The 21,534-nt window shown below is 37.9% G+C and overlaps 1 long non-coding RNA gene across 1 annotated transcript in view; it reads right to left on the bottom strand.

Moving 5' to 3' along the window:
• Positions 1-222: 222 nt before the first annotated feature.
• LOC306662792 overlaps positions 223-21,534 on the bottom strand; it is an 83,980-nt gene continuing 62,668 nt past the window's right edge. Inside the window, exon 7 of the long non-coding RNA XR_013764251.1 lies at positions 223-657. This is a non-coding gene — a long non-coding RNA (uncharacterized lncRNA). The remainder of the gene's footprint in view (positions 658-21,534) is intronic.

The following is a 21,534-nucleotide window of genomic DNA, read 5'->3' as shown; positions in this document are numbered from 1 at the left end:
CTCTGGACTCCTCGTTGTATGGTTGGAAAACGCCACTGTTAGGTCATCATGGTTCAAGTTGGCTGTTGCTTGCAGTCAAATGCAATATTGACTGACTGACAAGGCAGAGCTGGAACCAGAGCCCAAATCTGTCTTCAACACATGTCCTCTTAACCGTTGTTCTACACTGCGGCTCCTCTAAGGCAATAGATGTACAAATGGAGGAGAGATGAGATGCTCTAATGAGGTCAGAGAAGGCTCAGTTGACAGCTTGTATTCTGCAGCTCTTGTCTCCAAACTTCTAACCCACGCAGCCAGTCTCAAGAGGCATGGAAACACTCGGCCGTAGGGTAACATTAGGCGTGCTAGGACACAAACAGCCATGTCTTGGGACAGGGTGGAGTAGGACTCTGGTTTGACTCTCAGCGTCCTACTCGATTTGAATTTTTTGCCAGGGATGCTCCTGTCCTCTGCTCCCTGGGCCTTCACACCTCCACCTCTACCTCAGAAAACTTTATAAAAACCAGAACCTCAATAACCAATGGCACATCCTTCACCAACATTTGAACCGGATGGTCCTTCCACTCTGGGCGAGATGAGGGAATCTCTTTGCCTCGTGTCCTAGGAAATGGGCAGCCTTGTTGAGTGTGTGCCCGTGTCCTGTGGCATGGCACTGATCTAGAATCAGAGGCGGAAATAGAAACATAGGTGGGCAGTTCCACACTAACCAGAACCTCCCTGGACAGCATGACAGGGGCCTCCGAATGGAAGAAAATACCCCAGCAGGAAGAAGAAGGGGGCTGGGGGAGTCGCAGTGGGACAGCTGCATGCCAGCCTTCCTCAGGTCTGACATGGCGTCTGTCCTCTGCAGCAGGTGCCATTATCCAGTCTTTCCATGGGCCACTTCTCTTTTTCTTCCTAACAAAAGATGCTTGACATCTGAATGGATACTCTGCAAGGAGCCAGGGCTCCTCAGCCATCCGTGCACACACATTTTTGGATGAGGAGAGGGCAAGTGAAGGACAGCAGCTACAGTTTGGTGGCAATGAGGTCATGATACCCCTAAACTATGCCCGATGCAAAAATACATTGCAAGCCATTATCACCATCCTATAAAACTAAATTAATGATTCTCATGTCCACTCTGGAGGCCAGCATATGCCAGAGCCTAAGACTTCAAGAATGAGGCTCAAAATATATCTGCAGGAAAATTTTGTGATTTTGACTTTCTGCCCAGAGTAATAAATTTTGTGTTTGCAAAATTCTCATTTCAGGTTTAGTTGTCCCAGCCTCATCTGTTGCATGAAAAATCAGGTGTGTAGAGCAATTAGGGATCTGCCTGTTTTGCACCAGAGCTCAGAAGGAGCATGTGTGTGTGTGTGTGCATGAGCTCACTTGCATGCAGGAACTTTGCCAGTGAACATGAGGTATAAGACTCCACTGAGCCTTGCATTCTTGATTAGAGTTTTGGCCACAATAACTGGGCCTGCTCCAGTTTATTTCAGTTTTACAAGTAACTCCAATCTGTTGATCAGCTATTTTCTTTCTTTTAAACAGATCCATCAGAGGAACCCCAAACTTGCTTAGTTTAGCCAATCAGCATATTTGTTGAAAATCAAGTAGTTGTTCTGAGTGGACACAAGACATGGTTAAGGCAAGATGCTGGCCTTTGAGAAATAACAGACTAGAAGACAAACAGTGCAGGGCAGTGAGGCCCCACTGGGCCTCCAGACTAATGGGATAGAGAGAAGAGTATTGGGTTAATGAACCCCTAAAGTTGAATGTATTTTTATGTATAAATGCATGCATAAGTTTTTTTTTTTTTTTTTTTTTTTTTTTTTTTTTTTTTTTTTTTTTTTTTTTGGAAATGACTCTTTCACTTGCACCAGATTTACAGAGGGATTTGGGAAGGCAGTAAAATGTTATAACAGATTATTGCTTGGTAGACTCTGGAGATAACTGGAATCCTTGGGCAAGGAACTGAATATCAGTGAACCTCAGGTCTTTCATCTGTGATATGGGATGACAACATGGACTTCTTGTGAGAAGTCGATTTTAAAATGTGTGGAGGTTTTAGCATGGCACCGAGCACCCAGTAGGCCATGGATAAAGGTCAGCTATCATGAGACGGGATACACAGACGATGAAGGAGAAAAGAAGACATTGGTGTGGAGCATTTTCTAAGAGTTAGACTACTTCGTGAGTGTCAAGGGCTCTGCCTCATGCCTCTGGCCTCTGTTGCTTGAAAGTACGTGACAAGTCAGAAAGAATTATGATTCAAAGAAAGCAATTTCTCCAGAATGTTGGGAAGAGCAGCCTTCCTCTTGAACCTGTGTGTTGATGATGGGTTGCATGTGACAATCCATGTGAATGCTGTATGCTCATTAATGACAAGGAGCTGTCTCCTCAGCTCAAGTCCAATGCTCATTGTACAGCCCCAATAAATACTTGCCTCAGAGTCCAAGCTAAAGAAAATGTAGTGCATAGGTGGGTTCAATAAATGCTTTCCTCAAGATCCAAACAAAAGAAAAGCCCCCTAGAAACATGGAAGGAGTGTACCTTTCCCCCACATCCTTGCCAACACCTGCTGTTGCTTGTATTCTTGATAATCGCCATTCTAATTGGGGTGAGATGGAATCTTAGGGTAGTTTTGATTTGCATTTCTCTTTTTACTAGAGATGTTGAACATTTTTTCATATATCTGTTGATTGCTTGTAGATTTTCTGTGAAGTGTCTGCTCATTTCCTTAACCCATTTATTGATTGGGTTATTTGTATTCTTGGTGTAGAGTTTTTTGAGCTCTTTATAGATTCTATTCCAAGAAACCAAAGGCCGAATTATTTCTGTGATAAGTGGATGATGATACATAATGGGGGGTGTCGGGGAGACAAGAATGGAGGAAGGATGGATTGTATAGAGAAAAACCAGGAGTGGGGAGCGGGAGGGGAAAGGAAAAATAATAGAATGAGACAAACAGCATTACCCTATGTACATGTATAATTATGTAAATGGTGCTACTCTACTGTGTGTACCACCAGAGAAATGAAAATTGTACCCCATTTGTGTAAGATGAATCAAAATTTAAAAGAAAGAAAGATAGAAAGAAACATGGAAGGAGAAAAATGTGACCCTGTAGCAAGAGCTGCTCCAGGTCTTCTGCATTGACTGAGGCCCTACTCCCCTTTGCTCCTCACCATGCCTTCTGAGATTTTCACCCAGAAGAGAAAAGAAGAAGCAAGCATACCTTCTTTTCTAAATCTTCTGCTTCCCCTTCTAAAAACCATCTTTGAGATGCAAGTTCATCAACTCAAAGAAGTAATATTTTAAATATAAGCCCTGATACCTCTACATGTATAGCCCTGTTATATCTTTAAACCTCTCTGCGCTTTTGCTCATGTGTAAGTTTGTTAATGACTACTTCACAGAGCAATTTTGAAATTCAAGTAATAGTTACCATTTGTGGTTGTTTTCATTCACTCCTTTCTTTCTCAGTATCCTTTTTCTTCAGACTGAAAATCATCATTTAGCATTTCTTACAGTACAAGTCTGGTGGAAATGAATTTGCTTAATTTTTCTGAAAATGTCCTTTTTCTGCCTACATTATTGAAGGCTATTTTTGCTAAATATAGAATTCTGGAGTGAGAGTTCTTTCTCCCCACACATTTTAAAAATGTTCTTCCACTGTCTTCTGGCTTCCATGGTTTCAGATGAAAAATCTGTGATCAAGTTAAACATTTTATCATGTATAGAGGTACTGGGTATTTTTCTTTCTCTGTTTTCAAAATTGTCTCTTCTCTATAATTTGACTATGGTGTATCTATATGCAATTTGCATTTTATTTATCTTGTTTGGGTTTGCTGAACTTCTTGAATCCATACATTTATGTTATTCACCAAATTTGAGAATAATTCAGCTATTGTTTCTTGAAATATCTTTTTCTGTTCCATTCGCCTCTTCTTTTCTTCTGAGATTTCAATTATCCGTATGTTAGACCCTCTGATATTGTCCCAAGGGCCTATGTGTTTCTATTTTCTTTTTTCACTTCTGTTTCTTTTTCAAGGAAATATTTATTGATCTATCTTCAAGCGCACTGACTTTTCTATTTGTTATCTCTGTTCTGTTCTTAGGCTCATCTAGTTAGTATTTTTATTTCAATTGTTGTTTTTTGAAGTTTTGAATTTCCCATTTTGATTCTTCTTAATGTCACCAAATTTCTGATAAGATGTCCTGTCTTTTTCCACTTACATTAAGCACACTTCTCTTTTCTTCATTAGGTATAGTTATAAAATCTGATTCAGTGTCTTTGGCAATTGCAAAATATGAATTAATTATTTGAATGTAAGAAAAATTTTTGACTATGTCCTGATTACTGCAACTTTTAGCTTGTAAAGACCCTGGATTCTGTTGAATTCCTTGAAGATTACTAGTACTTTCATTTTAGCAGATAGTTAAATTGATTATAATCTGGCTGAAAGCTCTATCACCTATCAGTCAGACTGTTCTCAAGCTCCCCCATAATGCAAGATTCAGCCAGAGACTTGGGCAGAGTTATAAATGGAATTTAAGGTTATTTTCTGGTTTTCTCCTCTGGCATATCTCCTTCATTCTTTTTTTTTTTTTTTTAATTCCATCCCCACCCCCTTCCACCCCTTTTTCCTCTACACCATGCAAAGTTCCTTCATTCTTCTCTTCCCCCCATCACCCCTCATCATTATTTATTGTCATGCTCTTATCAGAGAAAACATTCAGACTTTGGTTTTGGGGGGGCTTGGCCTATTTCACTTAGCATGATGTTTTCCAACTTCATCAAATGCCGTAATTTTTTTACCAGCAAATGCCATAATTTATTCTTCTTTATGATTAATATTCTATTGTGTATATATACCACAGTTTCTTTATTCATTCATCAATTGAAGGGCATCTAGGTTGGTTCCACAATCTAGCTATTGTGAATTGAGCTGCTATGAACATTGATGTGGCTGTATCTCTGTAGTATGCTGATTTTAAGTCCTTTGGGTATAAACTGAGGAGTGGGATAGCTGGGTCAAATGGTGGGTCCATTCCAAGCTTTCTGAGGAATCTCCATACTGCTTTCCAGAGTGGCTGCACCAATTTGCAACTCCACCAGCAATGTGTGAGTGTGCCTTTTCCCCCACAACCACACCAACACTTATTATTGCTTGTGTTCTTGATAATAGCCATTCTGATTAGAGTTAGATGAAATATTAGTGTGGTTTTAAGTTACGTTTCTCTAATTACTAGGGATAATGAGCACTTTTTCATATATTTGTTGATCACCTGTATATCTTCTTCTGTGAAGTGTCTGCCCATTTCCTTAGCCCATTCATTGATTGGGTTCTTTGTATTTTGGGTGTAAAGTTTTTTAAGATCTTTATAAACTTTGGAGATGAGTGCTCTGTCTGAAGTGTGTGTGGAAAAGATTTCCTCCCACTCTCTTTTCACATTGTTGATTGTTTCCTGTGCTGAGAAAAAACTTTTTAGTTTGAATCTATCCCATTTATTGATTCTTGCTTTTACTTTTTGCGCTATGGGGGTCTTGTTAAGGAAGTCTGGTCCTAAGCCAACAGGATGGAGATTTGGGCTACTTTTTCTTCTATTTGGTGAAAGGTCTCAGGTCTAATTCCTAAATCTTTGATCCATTTTGAGTTGATTTTTGTGCAGGGTGAGAGATAGGGGTTTAGTTTCATTTTACTGCATATGGATTTCCAGTTTTCCCAGCACCATTCGTTGAAGAGGTTATCTTTTCTCCATTTTAAGTTTTGGCACCTTTGTCTAGTATGAGGTTACTGTACCTATGTGGGTATGTCTCCATGTCTTCTATCCTGTACCATTGATCTACCTGTCTATTTTGGTGCTAGTATCATGCTGGTTTTGTTACTATTCCCTCATTCTTTAGCAACCTTTTTTCTGACAAGATTTCTATTGAGGTTTTAGCTTCCTTGTACTGTAATTGACCTTGGGGCATAGCTGCAAAAATGGATATCCTTCCCTGTATTGGGCATTTCATCCATATTTCAATTTCAAAAAAAATCTGCCTGATTTTATTCACTCTCTAGGGTCCTCCCATGATGTTTTAAAAATATTTATCCAGAATTTATCTGTGGGAGGATCAGGTTTGGATATGGTTTTCTCTGTCATATCAGAAGTGAAAATCTAAGAAATGGAATTTGACACTTGGTTTGCCTGAATACTTCACCTGTGTTCATGCTTCTGTACCATAAGTGGATTAGGATGTGGCTATCATGCTTATTGTTAATTCTACAAAAATTGAGAAATAAACTGAAAAGTAAACTTTAATCTAGGAATTAAGGGTAATCATTGGGGGACATTAAGTAAAAATTAACATCATTAGAATTTCCAATTAGAAAGATCCCTCCTACACCAAATAAAATTATATCATTATAAGAGATGAACCACAGCAGAGTCAGAGGATTGATAAGAGGTTAGAAAAGCAGTTCAACCAATAATTAGGAAAAACTTTAATTAGAGCAAAATAGTGAAGGTAGGGAGGAGACCATGGATTCAATAGATGCTTAAGGTGGTGGAATCTATTAATTAGATGTTGGAAATGAATTGATGTGGGGTGTCAAGAGGAAGCCCTCACTTCTGGTCTGCATAACTGAGTTACTGTATTTTTTACTAAGATGAAAAAGATATTAGAGAAGGAACAGACTGAGGGGGAAAAGTTTGGTTTGAGACCTGTTTAATTTGAAGTGTAGGGGTCAAAACTGATGGCTGTTTGCTCTTCCTCTTGGGCAAAGAATTAGGATTCATTTCCCAGCCTTCATTGCAATTAGTGTGGTCATATGAGTAAGGTCTAATCAATAGAATGTGAGTAGAAGTAACTTTCACCCTTCTGAAAAAATAGAAAACTTCCACATACCATCTCCCATGCTCTCTCCCACCCACTAGCAGGTGTTAACGCCCAGAATGATCACCTGTTAGAGACAGAAGAGCTTCCAGCATCCTAGAAATGTGCCATAATATTAATCAGAGTGCCTCAATTCTGATCACTCATTGCTGCCTATTCTGGACCAGCTATAATGGTTCATGAGTGAAAACTAACTTCTTTTCCACTAATCCAATGAAATTTGAGAAATGTTTGTTAGGGAAGTTATTCTACTTTAATGAGTACAAAGGTAACTGCTATAATTTATCCCTCAAGAGTCCATGTGTTGAAATTTAGTCCCCAGTGTGTGATATTAAGATAGGAACTTAATCAACTATGGTATTTAGAGGTGGACTCTTTGAGAGACAATTAAGATTTGATAAGGTCATCATAGTAGAATACCTCTGATTGAATCCTTGTGGCTAAAAAAGAGAGAGGGCGACCAGAGGATATAGACACGTATGCACACTCTGTTTCTTGCCATATGGTCTGTTACCACACCATGAAATTTTGCCAGCAAGAAGATCATCACTGGATACCAATCCTCAACCTTGGACTGGAATCATGAGTCAAAGTAAACTTCTTTTCTTTATAATTCACCCAGCCTCAGGTATTTCATTTTAAGAACAAAAAGCAGACTCATACAGAACCTGAAGAAATTCTGAGGGACAAAGTGAAATCCTGATTAGTAACAGATACTTTTTCTATGACATCCATATCAAAGTGGTGGTTTGAGGAGCTGATATGGGTGAAGCCTCTTAAGGAAGATGTACAGGGTAAGAAGGGCAAAAGGTTGAGGTTGGAGGCCCTAGAGAACCTGACTTATAAGAGTTGAATCAGGGAGAGGAGACACCAAACAGAGTCAGAGGCAATGGTTAGTGAGGTGAAAGAAAATCAATCAGATGGGTCAGAAATGCATAGCAACACAGCAGCACAAAAAGGAGAGTAATCTCCATAGTAAATACCAAGTAAAGATTAAGTATGGTAAAGGTGGAAATGGTTAATTGAATGCAGTGATATGAAGGTCACTGGTGATCTTGGTAATAATAGTATCCGTGTGTGGCAGGGACGGAGCTAAGCTGCAATAAACTGAAGAATGCCCTTTTGAAGCAGATGCAAGAATGAACCATTTTGAAACTTGGCAGTGAAAATAAGGTGAGAGAACAAAGGGATGAGTGACTGAGGGAGGTAGGGGTCTGCACGTTTGGATGCTGTTGGAAACTGGCCAGTTGGAGATGTTGAGGGGAAGCCATGGAAGAGAGAAGGAGGAATTGAACCAACTGTACAGAATCCCCTTGGCTTCCAAAGGGAACAGGGCAAGGATTTATTACAGCTACTCTGCTCCAGACATGGCTCTGGGTGCTTTTTAAATTCTGCCTGTGCACCCTTCCAAACATCGCCTGTCGCTGCCCCTCTCTCACCCCACTCTGCACAACAGTTGTCCTCCTGCTGATCCTCAGTTGTACCAAGAGCACATTCCAGCCTTGGACACTGGTGTGCTGGTCCCTCTGCCTGAACCTCTCTCCCCAGACATCTACATGACTCCACTCCTGACTTCCTCCAGTATCTGCTCAAATGTCCCCTCTTTGGAGGGGCTTCCCTGGCTGACCTATACGGAGCAGCAAACACGTGCCCAAAATACAGATGCATCAGTACCAGGGATCTTTTCTTTTCATTGTTACATTGCTAGTGCCTAGGAAAGAGGCTGATTCTGTGCTGTGGGGCTCAGAGAGACTGTTTAACTTTCTCAAGTCACACAGCTTCTGGGTTGTGGAAGTCAGAATTCAGAACCAGTTCTCTTTGATTCCAAAGAGAACTGCTTTGATTTCTACCCTAGTCTAAGGTGGGTTCATCTTGCATTAGGTTTCTCAAATTGGTTCCACTACAGTAGGGAGTGCCTTTTCCAGTCAGGGAGTTGGATCCAGTCCCTCCTCAGTCCGCTTTCCTGTGGGGTGGGGGGGAACCTAAATCAAATCCACAGGAATCAAACTTACATTGAATTAACAGTAGCCTTAAAATGATTGAAGCAACCACTTCTCTATGGAAAATGCTAGATTCTGTGAAGGAGACTGACAGTCTAGTGTAGACTAGAACTGGAATTCTAGTCCAATGAACCTTCACTACGAAAACCAAAAGAAGAAAAGGACTTTTGAAACCACATTGGAATTTATCTCTTCAGTTACTTAAAAAAAAAAAAAAAACTATATGAAGTTGTTTTTGTTGGTACCAAAATTTAAAAGCACTTAATAATCACCAATTATACATATAATTATTTTCTAGACAAACAAAATGTGTATACATCAGAGCATCAGAGACAAGAGGTGAATTTGAAATAAGTATGTGAAGTACACTCGTGATATAAAGCATTTCTGTCTCTGGACTTCAGACTGCACTCCTATGCATGATCTCATTTGATCATTCAACATTTTTGTGAGGCAATGGTTTCTATTATTATTATTTCCACTTGGTATAGGTAAAATTTGGAGAAGTTATGACCAATTGAACAGGTGGATTTGGATTCATATCTTTCAAGTCTCAATTCTGTGTCCTTGGGGTTCACTTGATTGTTGAAAACCAAGGTACAGACAGAAAAAGGAAAGCATCAGAACGGATATTCAGGTTCAAGGACAAATTCTAAATGATGGCATTGAGGACAGGCTGCCCTTGAGCGGACTCTGCAGGGGAAGACAGATGCATGGAGAGGAGGCTACGGAGTCCGGGGCCACACCAGGAAGGCCACCAGCCGCTTGCCTCTTCTGTTCCCTTTTGCCAGTTCCCACCTCTTCTCCCTTCAGACTTTCTGGCTGGGAATCCTGTTCATTTTTACAGTGAAGTTGCTATTCCTTGGTAGACAGTCTAAGCCCAGAAATGGAATAAGATTATCTTTGTGTTTATTTTAGTCTCACTTTAAGGATCTTATCTCTAGCAAATCCCCCATTATGGTTCACCATAGCAAGACACGATAGGAAGAGCCACTTTGAAAAGAAAAAAAAAGAAAGAAACGGCAATTATTTTCCCCAGCCCCATTAAACTGTCATGAAGTTATTCTTTATTTACAAATGCAGATTCATGGCTTGGAGTCCACAGGCCCCAAGGAAGAAGGGCAGAGATGAAATCCTGAGGTACACAGTCATTTTGGTGTCTGGACTTTGGGGAACATTTTTCAGGGTTTTATGAAGAATTAGTTCTCATACTAAACTTTATTAAATTCTATCACTGAATTCTTTCCCCTTTGGAAAGGACCTTTCAGCCACTAAAGCTGGAGAACAGCCCACGTCGGATTAATTCCAAAAGAAATGTAGTGGAATCCTCTGAGCACAGACACATAAGTCTCATTAAATGTGTACAGAGACCCACAACAAAGCCCGACTCAATTATAGCCCAAGAATGACACTCGGAGAGACTGACAGGGCTGAGGCCTGGTCAGGGGTCTCCCGGGCATACACAAAGACAGCCACGGTGAGAAAACAAGCACCTCTCTCACTCGTGAAATTGGGTTTGGTCAGTGATAAAGAGAAAATCACTTGGAAATGCCAATTAGCTTCACTTCTTTTTGTCCATTTTAATTCCTTTGCCTTATCAAATCAAGATCGTTGACAGCTTTAATCCGAACTCAGATCAGGGTCAAATATGTAGAGGTCAAAAGAAGTGACAAAGGGTCTGAGTGAAACCCTAGCCTGGGACCCAAATGGAGGACGAATTTGCCTTGATGAAGTAATTGCACTCATAATACCTCATAAGAAAGAAAATGACTTTCTTGGATAAAGAGACTGACAACCCCCACCCCCACCATGATTTTCATCCTTTACGCACTTCCCAGGAGGCAGAAACAATCAGCCCCCAGCTCCCATCAAAATAGAACAAATATTTGGGAACTCAATTTTGGTTTGGGGGCTTGCTTATTTGCTTTTGACCCTATTTACAACAGCAGTTTTTCCTTAAAATATACCACATTTTACACAGCTAATGGGAAAACCACTTACTCTATTTGTAGGCCCAAAACACTTGGATGGAATACATTTTTTTTTTTTTAAGCCCTGTAAAATTTGATTTTTGGCACAAGAGAGCAATCCAGAGAATCCTGTAAGGGTGACAGGACTACATGGCAGAAAGCTCTGTGGGGATAGTAGGAGGCAGAAGAGGATTCTTAAGCAAAATGGTACTGAGCCCTTTGCTGATGCTTGATAAATGGTACCTTGATGTAGCTTTCACTTCCAGACCTACAACACCATCCCATTTTAATATTCCTGGAACTGAAAAGATGTCTTCTGATTAAAAGAGTCATTTACTTAGTGTAGCAATATTTATTTTCTTCCTGAAAAACTATTATTCAGTTGACAGTTAATCTTGTAAAATGTCAACATGATCATTATTATTATTATTATTATTATTATTTAAAGTGAAGAGAGGACACAGTGAGACATCTTGTGGGAAGGGATTTGATAGATTATTAAATGAACAGTTAAATAACCTGACCAAGAAGGCCCTTCGGTACAACGTCTGGGAGTTTATAGATTTGTACTCTGCAATGTTGGGTGTTTTTTGGGCAAGGGAGTGTCCTACCTAGAGACATTTATAACAGAGACATTCAGGGTGTAATGGAAGACTGAGATGCTAGAGGGAGGAAGAAAAAATGCTATTGAAAATGTCCTGATGAAAGCTAAGAGAACCTGTGCTGGAATCTCAGTTCTCAGATGAAGGGAAAGGGCAGGAGGGGAGGGACTTGGAGAAGTCCAAACAGTAGCAACCTGTGACCCACTGGTTGGTGGCCTGCCTTGGTTTCCTATTTCACATGGACATGGTTGATGAGTTTTCTCACACGGCATGACCCCAACTGAGCCCTCCAGCGTGGGTCAAGTGCATCCTTTGGTAGCCCTGTGTTTCTCAATGCACAGTAATCTCTCGACCATCTAACTTGGGGCCCAGAAAGCTCTGCAGCTATCCCAACACACAAAGCATCCTTGAAGACAGAGAAAAGCAGTTGAGCAAAAGGAGAGACCAACCTTAAAGGTAACACTGCTGTGTTTTGAGGAAGAGAGGCATAGAATTATATCTAGAAACTTCGCGTCCACCAAAACCTCACCAAGGACAGGATCACACTTGAAGTTGAGGAAGGTTTTCTGCTCTCAAGGAGTTGATCATATAAATCTAAACCACAGTATAAAACACATCACTCCATGGGTTATCATGCATTTCAAATAAAACTCAAATTTCTTAGCTCCAAATCCAACCCACCTTTCTGTCCTCCACTGTTTTATGCATTTGTAGTAGTTATTATTAATAAAAATTATTATTTATTGAATGCTTATGTATTAGGGGTATTTCACAAAATAATTAAAATCATCTCAATCTTCATTAAATAATCAGTTAATTCAAACAAATATAACATAGCATATGTTATTATTATTTTCCACATTTCTAGATGGGGATACCAGAAGTCCTAGAGATTAGAAATTTGTCTAAGATCAGGATATGTCATTCACAATAAGCTCAAAAAATAAGATACTTGAGACTAAATCTAACCAAGGAGGTGAAAAACTTTTACAATGAAAACTATGTAACATTGAAGAAAGAGAAGAAGACCTTAGAAGTTGGAAAGAACTCCCATGTTCTTGGATTGGCAGAATTAATATTGTCAAAATGGTCATATGACTTAAAGCTTTGTACAGATTTAGTGCAATCCCCATCAAAATTTCAATGACATTCTTTACAGAACTAGAAAAAAAAAATAGTCCTAAAATTTGTTTGGAAGGAAAAGAGACCCAGAATAGCCAAAGCAATTCTGAGCAAGAAGAGTGATGCTGGAGACATCACGATATCTAATCTCAATTTATGCTACAGAGCTGCAGTAACAAAACCAGTGTGATACTGGCACCAAAACAGACATGAAGACCTACAGAATGGAAGACACAGAGACAAACCCATATAGATAAATTCATCTGATATTTGACAAAGGTGCTAAAAACATACAATGGAGAAAGAGACTTTTAAACACTATGGTGCCAGGAAAACTATATAGCCACATGAAGAAGACTAAAACTAGATCCCTATCTTTCACCCCACACAAAAGTCAACTCAAAGTGGATCAAAGACCTAGAAGAAAACATAAGCTCAACACACCAACATAGTGGCACAGACAGTGACTTCCATAGCAAGATCCCTAAAGCTCAAGAAATAAAATCAAGAATCACAGGATAGGGAAATACAGCGGAATGAATCTGATCTACCTTTCCTATGTACATATATGAACATACCACAGTGAATCTCACCATCATGTACATTCACAAGATAATACTTGAAAAAATAGACTAAGTAAATCGAAGAAAGAACAATAGAGGGAAGGGAACAAGGGGAGGGAGGAGGAGAGGGAAAGGGGAAGTACTGGGAACTGAATTAGAACAAATTATATTCCATGCTTTTATAATTATTTCAAAATGAATCCTATTATTATATAAAACTAAAAAGAAGCAATAAAAATATCAAGAATCAACAAGTGGGAGAGTATCAAATTAAAAATCTTCCTCAGAGCAAAGGAAACAATTAAGAGTATGAAGAGGGAGTTTACAGAATGGGAGAAGACCTTTGTCAGCAACTCATCCAGCAGGGGATTAGTAACTGCAATATATAAAGAACACAAAACACTTAACACCAAAAAATAAATTAATTAATAAATAAATATACCCCAAATAGCTTCACTTATAAATGGACAAAAGAACTGAACATATGCTTCTAAAAGAAGAAATACAAATGGCCAACATATACATGAAAAAATGTTCAATATCCCTGGCATTCAGGAGAAGCAAATCAAAACTACACTGAGATTTCATCTCCAGTCGGAATGGCAACCATATCTAGAATATAAATAATAAATACAGTCAAGGATATGGGGGGAAAGTACACCCATGCATTGTTGGTGGATTTGCAAATTAGAACAAGCACTTTGGAAAGCAATATGGAGATTGAGCCAAAGACTAGAAATGGAATGACAAAATGACCCAGGTATCCCACTCCTTAGTTTTTATCCTAAAGAACTAAAGTCAGCATACCATAGAGATAGAGGCATATCAATGTGTATAGCAGCACAATTCACAAAAAATCAAGGTGTGGAAGCAGCCCAGATACCTGTCAACAGACTCATGGATAAAGAAAATGTGGCATGTATGCACAATGCAATTTCACTTGACCATAAAGAAGAAGGAAATCATGGTATTTGCTGGTCAATGGATGGAATGGAACATCAAGCTAATTGAAATAAACCAGACTCAGAATGTTGAGGGTCAAATGTTTTCTCTCATATGTAGAAGCTAGAACAAAATAAGGGAAAAGCTGGGGCAGGGGGCATGCTTCTGTGAAATCAGAAGGAGCTAAGTGGAGTAGAGGAAGGGGACTTAGGGAGAGGAAGGAGGGATGAGAAAAGGGAGAAATGGTGGAAAGAAAAGACCAAAATATCCTATGTGCATTGAATGTGCCACTGTGAATTTCACCCTAATATATATCTACATGGCACCAATTCTTTTTAAAAAAAGAACTAGAAATAAATAGAAGGAAAACCAGTATAGTAGAGGAAAGGAACCTTGGGGTGGGGAGTTCTGGGGACTGAAGTGGAGCAAATTATATTCCATGCACGTATGATTAGGTGTAACTATAACACACTAATCAAAACCATTTAAAAAGATATTAGCAAGTGGCAGATCTGAGAAGCAAATTCAAGTCTAACGTACTATATTGACAAGTTGCTCACATAGGGCTAAACTCTCTTACTGAAAACAACTAAAATCTCTTTAAAAAGGTGTTTTAAACAAATATTGAGAGACACTAAAGAGTAATTAAAAGCAAAAAGATACTGGGTTAAGGGAGTTTATTACTTTATTGACGGCAGCTAAAATTCCAACAGAAAACCCAGTCTTACTGGCTTAAAGAACCAAAAACCAGAATATCACCACTGGACCTTGTGGAGCCTAATCAATCTCAGAGGAAAAAGCCAGGAAAAGCATATCCTCTATTCTGTGTGTAAACCCTCCCCAAATCTCTGACTGAGCCCTGATTCATAAATACGTGGAGCAAACTTCAAGCAACAGAAGAAGAAAGGAAAAGTGCAACTGAGAGTAGAGTTGTCACCCACTGCTGTGGAACCAGGGTTTATAGTTGGCATACTGCCAAGCTCAGTGACCATGAGAAAAGCTACAACAAAATCCACTTTTTGGAGGAATATAAACAAATCTAAAGCCTCTATAACATATCATTCACAGGGCCCATGAAGCAGTCCAGAATTTATCAACATACAAAGAAATAGAAAATGTGATTAATTTCCAAGAGAAAAGATAATCAATAAAGAATACCTGGCTACCCTCAGGTACCCGTTCAGGTACCCATTGTGAGAACTAGCAGATAAGGATTTTAAATCAGCTACCTAATTACGTTTATGAATAGGAAGAAAACTCCGGCAGGATCAATGAGAAGATAGAAAACAACATGGAAATTTTAGAACTTTCAGTATATCTGAAAAAAAATTCCCTCAACATGATTAGTAGTGGACAGTGACTATAAATGTAGTGAGATGGTAATTATCCAAATCTAAAAATTGATAAGGAAAAGAATTTTTTAATAAAGGGGAAGAGTGGCAGAGGGGAACCAGCTCAAGGAGACAATATCAAAAGTTCTCATGCGAATATAGTGGAAGTCTAAAATCTTGAAGAGCATCAGAATGGAAAGAAAATTTTTGAGAAATAATGGTTGAAATTTCCTCAAATGCGTAAAAGACATGAATTACAGATCCAGGAAACTCAGTGAGCACCAAACAGTATAAACACAAAGAAACTTGCCTCAGAACATGGTAGTGGAACTATGAAATCAAAGACAAAGACCTGAGAACAACCAGAGAAAAAGACTCTTTGCCTCACAGCAACTATAATTCAAATGTAGTAACTATTCCTCAGACCAGAAGACAAGGAATAAAGTATTTTAAACATTTTAAAAAATACTATCCATCAAATTTCTGTATGTACCAAAATTAGACTTTAAGAATTGAAACTAAATAAAGACATTTTCAAATAAAAGAAAGCTAAGAGAAATAATTTGCAGAAACTTCCACTGCCCCCTCCTTCCACCTTTTCCTCCAAACACACACACACACAGAAGCAACTGGAAATTCTTCAGGCTGAGGCTGAAGGCAAATGACACCAAAGGGAAACACCCAGCTCCTGAAAAGGATGAAGAATATCAGAAATGGTAAATATGTGACAAATGCAGAGGACACTTTTATCCTCCTCATTTATTTGGGACATGTAATTATTTAATGCAAAGACTCCAATATTGTATTGTAGGGCTCATGACACCTGTGAATGCCATCCATGACCTCTACAGCTTAAAGGTGGGAGAGAAGGGAAGTATAACAATATTAATTCTGATTATACTGTTAAAAGTTGGGGATATATAACTATAATCCCTAGAGAAATCACTAAGCAATTATGCAGGGGTATAGCTAAAAGGCCAAGAGATAAAACATATTTCCAAAAATGTTCAGTTAATCCAAAAGAAAGCAGGAAAAGAGTAATCTCAAAATGCATAGACTGGTCATGCCCATGTGAAACTGCCACAGTGCTACAGCTCCCCATCTACCAGCAAGGGGCAGCCTCCATCTTGGGACACTGCAGCAGCCTCCATACCCCCTCCACGTGGTAGCCTCCACCTTGGGACATTGGACAGGGCCTGGAGATAGCCACCTGCTGCAGTACCACCCACTACAGTGCTGCATCTGCAAACAAGCCGCCCAATGCCACGACATGGCTCACACTCACAGTCCTATCTCTGAGAGCAGTTGTCTCCAACTTGGGACATCTCTGCCACCATCTTGGGTTACCTCCACTTCTCTGTTTATTGCAACGAAACTTTTAAAATCTTAATGGGGGTTACTTGGTTTAAGGCTGTGTATTATTTGCATTGGTTGCTGATAATATTGATCGTCGCCTTAAAGGTGAGGTATTGGAAACCTGCAGAGACACTATAAATCTATAGGGTGGAAACTGTAACACCTCAGATCTGCACTGCTGGAGGGGAAGACGCATAAACAACATGAAAAAAACAAGGGCAGAAAGTGCCTCAAACAAACTAAGATGCTATATTAATAGAATCCATTGATAGCACTGTAGAAGAAATGTCACAGAAGGAATTCAGAATGTGCAAAATTAAAATGATCTGTGAAGTAAAGGATGATATAAGAGAGTAAATTCAGGCAAAAAAAAGATCACTTCAATAAAGAGGTAAAAGAGCAAATGCAGGAAGCAAAAGATTATTTCAATAAAGAGATAGAGATTCTGAAAGAAAAGCAAACAGAAATCCTTGAAGGAAAAAATAAACCAAATTAAAAACTCAATAGAAAGCATCACCAATAGACTAGATCACTTGGAAGACAAAACCTCAGACAATGAAGACAAAATATTTAATCTTGAAAATAAAATTAATCACACAGAGAAGATGGTATGAAATCATGAACAGAACCTCCAAGAATTATGGGATAATATGAAAGACCAAATTTAAGAATTATCGGGATAAAGATACAAACCAAAGAAAAGAACAATCTATTCAATAAAACAATACCAGAAAATTTCCCAAACCTGAAGAATGATGTGGAAAATCAAATACAAGAGGTTTGTAGGACACCAAATGTATGAAATTACAACAGATCCACACCACATCACATTATAATGAAAATGCCCAGCAAACAAAATAAAGATAGAATTTTAAAGGCCACAAAAGAGAAGTATCAGATTACAGATAGGGGGAAACCAATTGGGATATTAGCAGATTTCTTAACCTAAACCCTAAAAGTTAGGAGGACCAGCAACAATATACCCAGGATCTGAAAAGAAATGGATGCCAACCAAGAATCTTATATCCAGCAAAATTAAGCTTCAGATTTGATGATGAAATAAAATCTTTCCACGATAAACAGAAGTTAAAGGAATTTATAAATAGAAATTCTATACTACAGAAGGTTATCAGCAAAATATTCCATGAGGAGGAAATGAAAAACAACAAGGAAAGTCAAGAAAGGGAGGAACTTCCCTAAAGGACAAGCTGATCAAAGGAGAAATCAAGTCAAGATAAAAACCAAGAATAATTCAGAAAGACCAGAAATACACATTATACCTCAGTAATAACCCTGAATGTTAATGGCCTAAACTCATCAATCAAAAGACACAGACTGGCAGATTAGATTAAAAACAAGACCCAACAATATGCTGCCTTCAAGGACTCACCTCATAGAAAAAGACATCCACAGACTGAAGGTGTGAGGATGGGAAAAACATGTACAAAAAGCAGAGGTTTCCATCCTCATATCAGATGAAGTGCATTTCAAGCTAAAGTTAATCAGAAGAGACAAAGAAGGACATTTCATACTGCTTAAGGGAAACATAAATCAGGAAGACATAACAATTGTAAATATTTATGCTCCAAACAAGGGAGCATCTATGTATGTCAAACAAACCCTTCTCAATTCCAGAAATCAAACAGACCACAACACAATAATTCTAGGTGACTTTAACACACCTCTCTCACCACCCGATAGATCTTCCAAACAAAAACTGAACAAAGAAATTATAAAACTCAATAATACAGTCAATAATTTATAATTAAAAGACATATAGAATATTTCATCCACCAAAGAGTGAATATACTTTTCTCTCATCAGCACATGGTTCCTTCTCTAAAATAGACCATATGTTGTGCCGCAAAGCAACTCTTAGAAAATACAAAAAAAAAAAAAAAATAGAGATACTACCCTGCATTCTATCAGATTATAATGGAATGAAATTAAAAATAAATGACAAAGAAGATACTCCAACACCTGGATACTAAATAATACACTATTGAATGGTGCATGGATAGCAGAATAAATCAGGAAGGAGATAAAAATAATTCTTAGATATAAATGAGAATCCCAATAGAACATCAAAAACTCTGGGACACTATGAAAGCAGTACTAAGAGGAAAGTTCATTGCATTGACTCATTCATTAAAAGAATAAAAAGTTAACAACTAAATGACCTAAAATTACATCTCAAAGATCTGGAAAAAGAAGAACAGATCAATACTGAAAGTAATAGAAGATGGGAAATAATTAAAATCAGAACTGAAATCAATAAAATTGAAACAAAAGAAACAATTTAAAAAATTGACAAAACAAAATATTGGCTCTTTGAAAAAAAATAAGTAAAATTTATAAAACTTTAGCCACACTAACAAAGAGAAGAAGAGGAAAGACTCAAATTACTAAAATTCATGAAGAAAAAAAAAGAAATAGTACAATGGACACTATTGAAATACAAAACATAATTAGAAGATATTTTGAAAATCTAGACTCCAACAAAATAGAAAATCTCAAAGACATTGAAAAATTTCTAAAGACATATGATCTACCCAAACTGAATCAGTAGTATATACACAATTTAAACAGATCAACCTCCAACAATGAAATAGAAGATGGTATCAAAAACCTACCAATCAAGAAAAGTCCAGGACCAGACAGATTCTCAACCAAGTTCTATAAGACCTTCAAAAAAGAACTAATACCAATTACTCTTCAAAGTATTCCATGAAATAGAAAACCCTTCCAAACTCATTCTATGAAGTTAGTATCACCCTGATACCAAAACCAGATAAAGACACATCGAGGAAAGAAAACTTCAGATGAATATCTCTGATAAACATAGATGCAAAAATTCTTAACAAAATTCTGGCAAATCACATACAAAAACAAATTGAAACAATAGTGCACCATGATCAAGTGGGGTTCATCCCAGGGATGCAAGGTTGGTTTAACATATGGAAATCAATGAACATAATTCATCACATCCATAAACTTAAGAACAAAAATTATATGATCATCTCAATAGATGCAGAAAAATCATTTGACAAAATAAAGCACCCTTCATGTTCAAAACACTAGAAAAAATAAGGATAGTAGGAATACACCACAACATTTTAAAGGCTGTGTATGCTCAGCCCAAGGCCAACATCATTCTAAATGGAGAAAAACTGAAAGCATTCCCTCTAAAAACTGGAAGAGACAAGGATGACCTCTTTCGCCACTTCTATTCAACATTGTCCTTGAAATTCTAGCCAGAACAATTAGACAGATGAAAGAAATTAAAGGGATACAAATAGGAAAAGAAGAATTCAAACTATCACTATTTGCCAATGACATGATTCTATATTTAGAGAAGTCAAAAAATTCCACCAGAAAACTTCCAAAACTAATAAATGAATTCAGCAAAGTAACAGGATATAAAATCAACACTCATAAATCTAATGCATTTCTATTCATAAGTGATGAATCCTCTGAAAGAGAAATTAGGAAAACTACACCATTCACAATAGCTTAAGAAAAATACTTGGGAATCAATCTAACAAAACGGGTAAAAGACCTCTACAAAGAAAACTACAGAACGCTAAAGAAACAAATTTAAGAAGACCTTATAAGATGGAAAGTTCTCCCATACTCTTGAGTAGGCAGAATTAACATTGTCAAAATGGCCATACTACCAAAAGCTTTATACAGATTTAATGCAATTCCTATTAAAATCCCAATGACATTCTTCATAGAACTAGAAAAAGCAATCATGAAATTCATTTGGAAAAATAAGAGACCCAGAATAGCCAGAGCAATTTTTAGCAAGAAGAGTAAAGCAGGAGGCATCATAATACCAGACCTCAAACTATACTACAAAGCCATGGCAACAAAAATGACATGGCATTGGCACCAAAACAGACATATAGACCTATGGTGCATAATAGAAGACACAGAGACAAACCTACATAAATAAAATTATCTCATACTAGACAAAGGTGCCAAAAACATTCACTGGAAAAAAGATAGCCTCTTTAAAAAATGGTGCTGGTAAAATTGGAAACCCACATATAGTAAAATGAAATTAAACCTCTATCTCTCACCCTGCATAAAACTCAATTCGAAGTGGATCAAAGACTTAGGCACTAGAACAGAGACACTGCACATAATAGAAGAAAAAGTAGGCCCAAATTTCTACCATGTCAGCTTAGGACCTGCCTTCCTTAACAAGACTCCCAATGCATAAGAAGTAAAATCAAGAATTAATAAGTGGAATGGATTCAAACTAAAAAGCTTCCTTTCAGCAAAAGAAACAATCAATAATATAAAGAGAGCCTACAGATTGGGAGAAAATCTTTACCACACACAACTCAGATAGAACATTAATCTCTAGGATATATAAGAAACTCAGAAAACTTAACACACACACACACACAAAATGATCAATAAATTGACTAAGAACAGACACTTCACAGAAGAAGATAAACAAGTGATCAACAAATACATGAAAAAATGTTCAATATCTCTAGCAATTAGAGAAACACAAATTAAAGCTACCCAGATATTTCATCTCACTCCAGTCAAAATGGCAATTATCAAGAATACAAGTAACAATAAATGTTGGTGAGGATGTGGGGAAAAAAGGTACACTCATACATTGCTGGTGGAACTGCAAATTGGTGCAACCACTCTGGAAAGCTGTATGGAGTTCCCTCAGAAAACTTGGAATGGAACGACCATTTGACCCAGCTATCCCACTTCTGGTTTTATACCCAAAGGACTTAAAATCAGCATA

The sequence above is a fragment of the Sciurus vulgaris genome, assembly GCF_902686455.1.
Source record: "Sciurus vulgaris genome assembly, chromosome: 5".
NCBI classification, from domain to species: Eukaryota; Metazoa; Chordata; class Mammalia; order Rodentia; family Sciuridae; genus Sciurus; species Sciurus vulgaris.
Note: the sequence above shows the minus strand (reverse complement) of the source record. Positions and strands in the feature narration are given on the sequence as shown.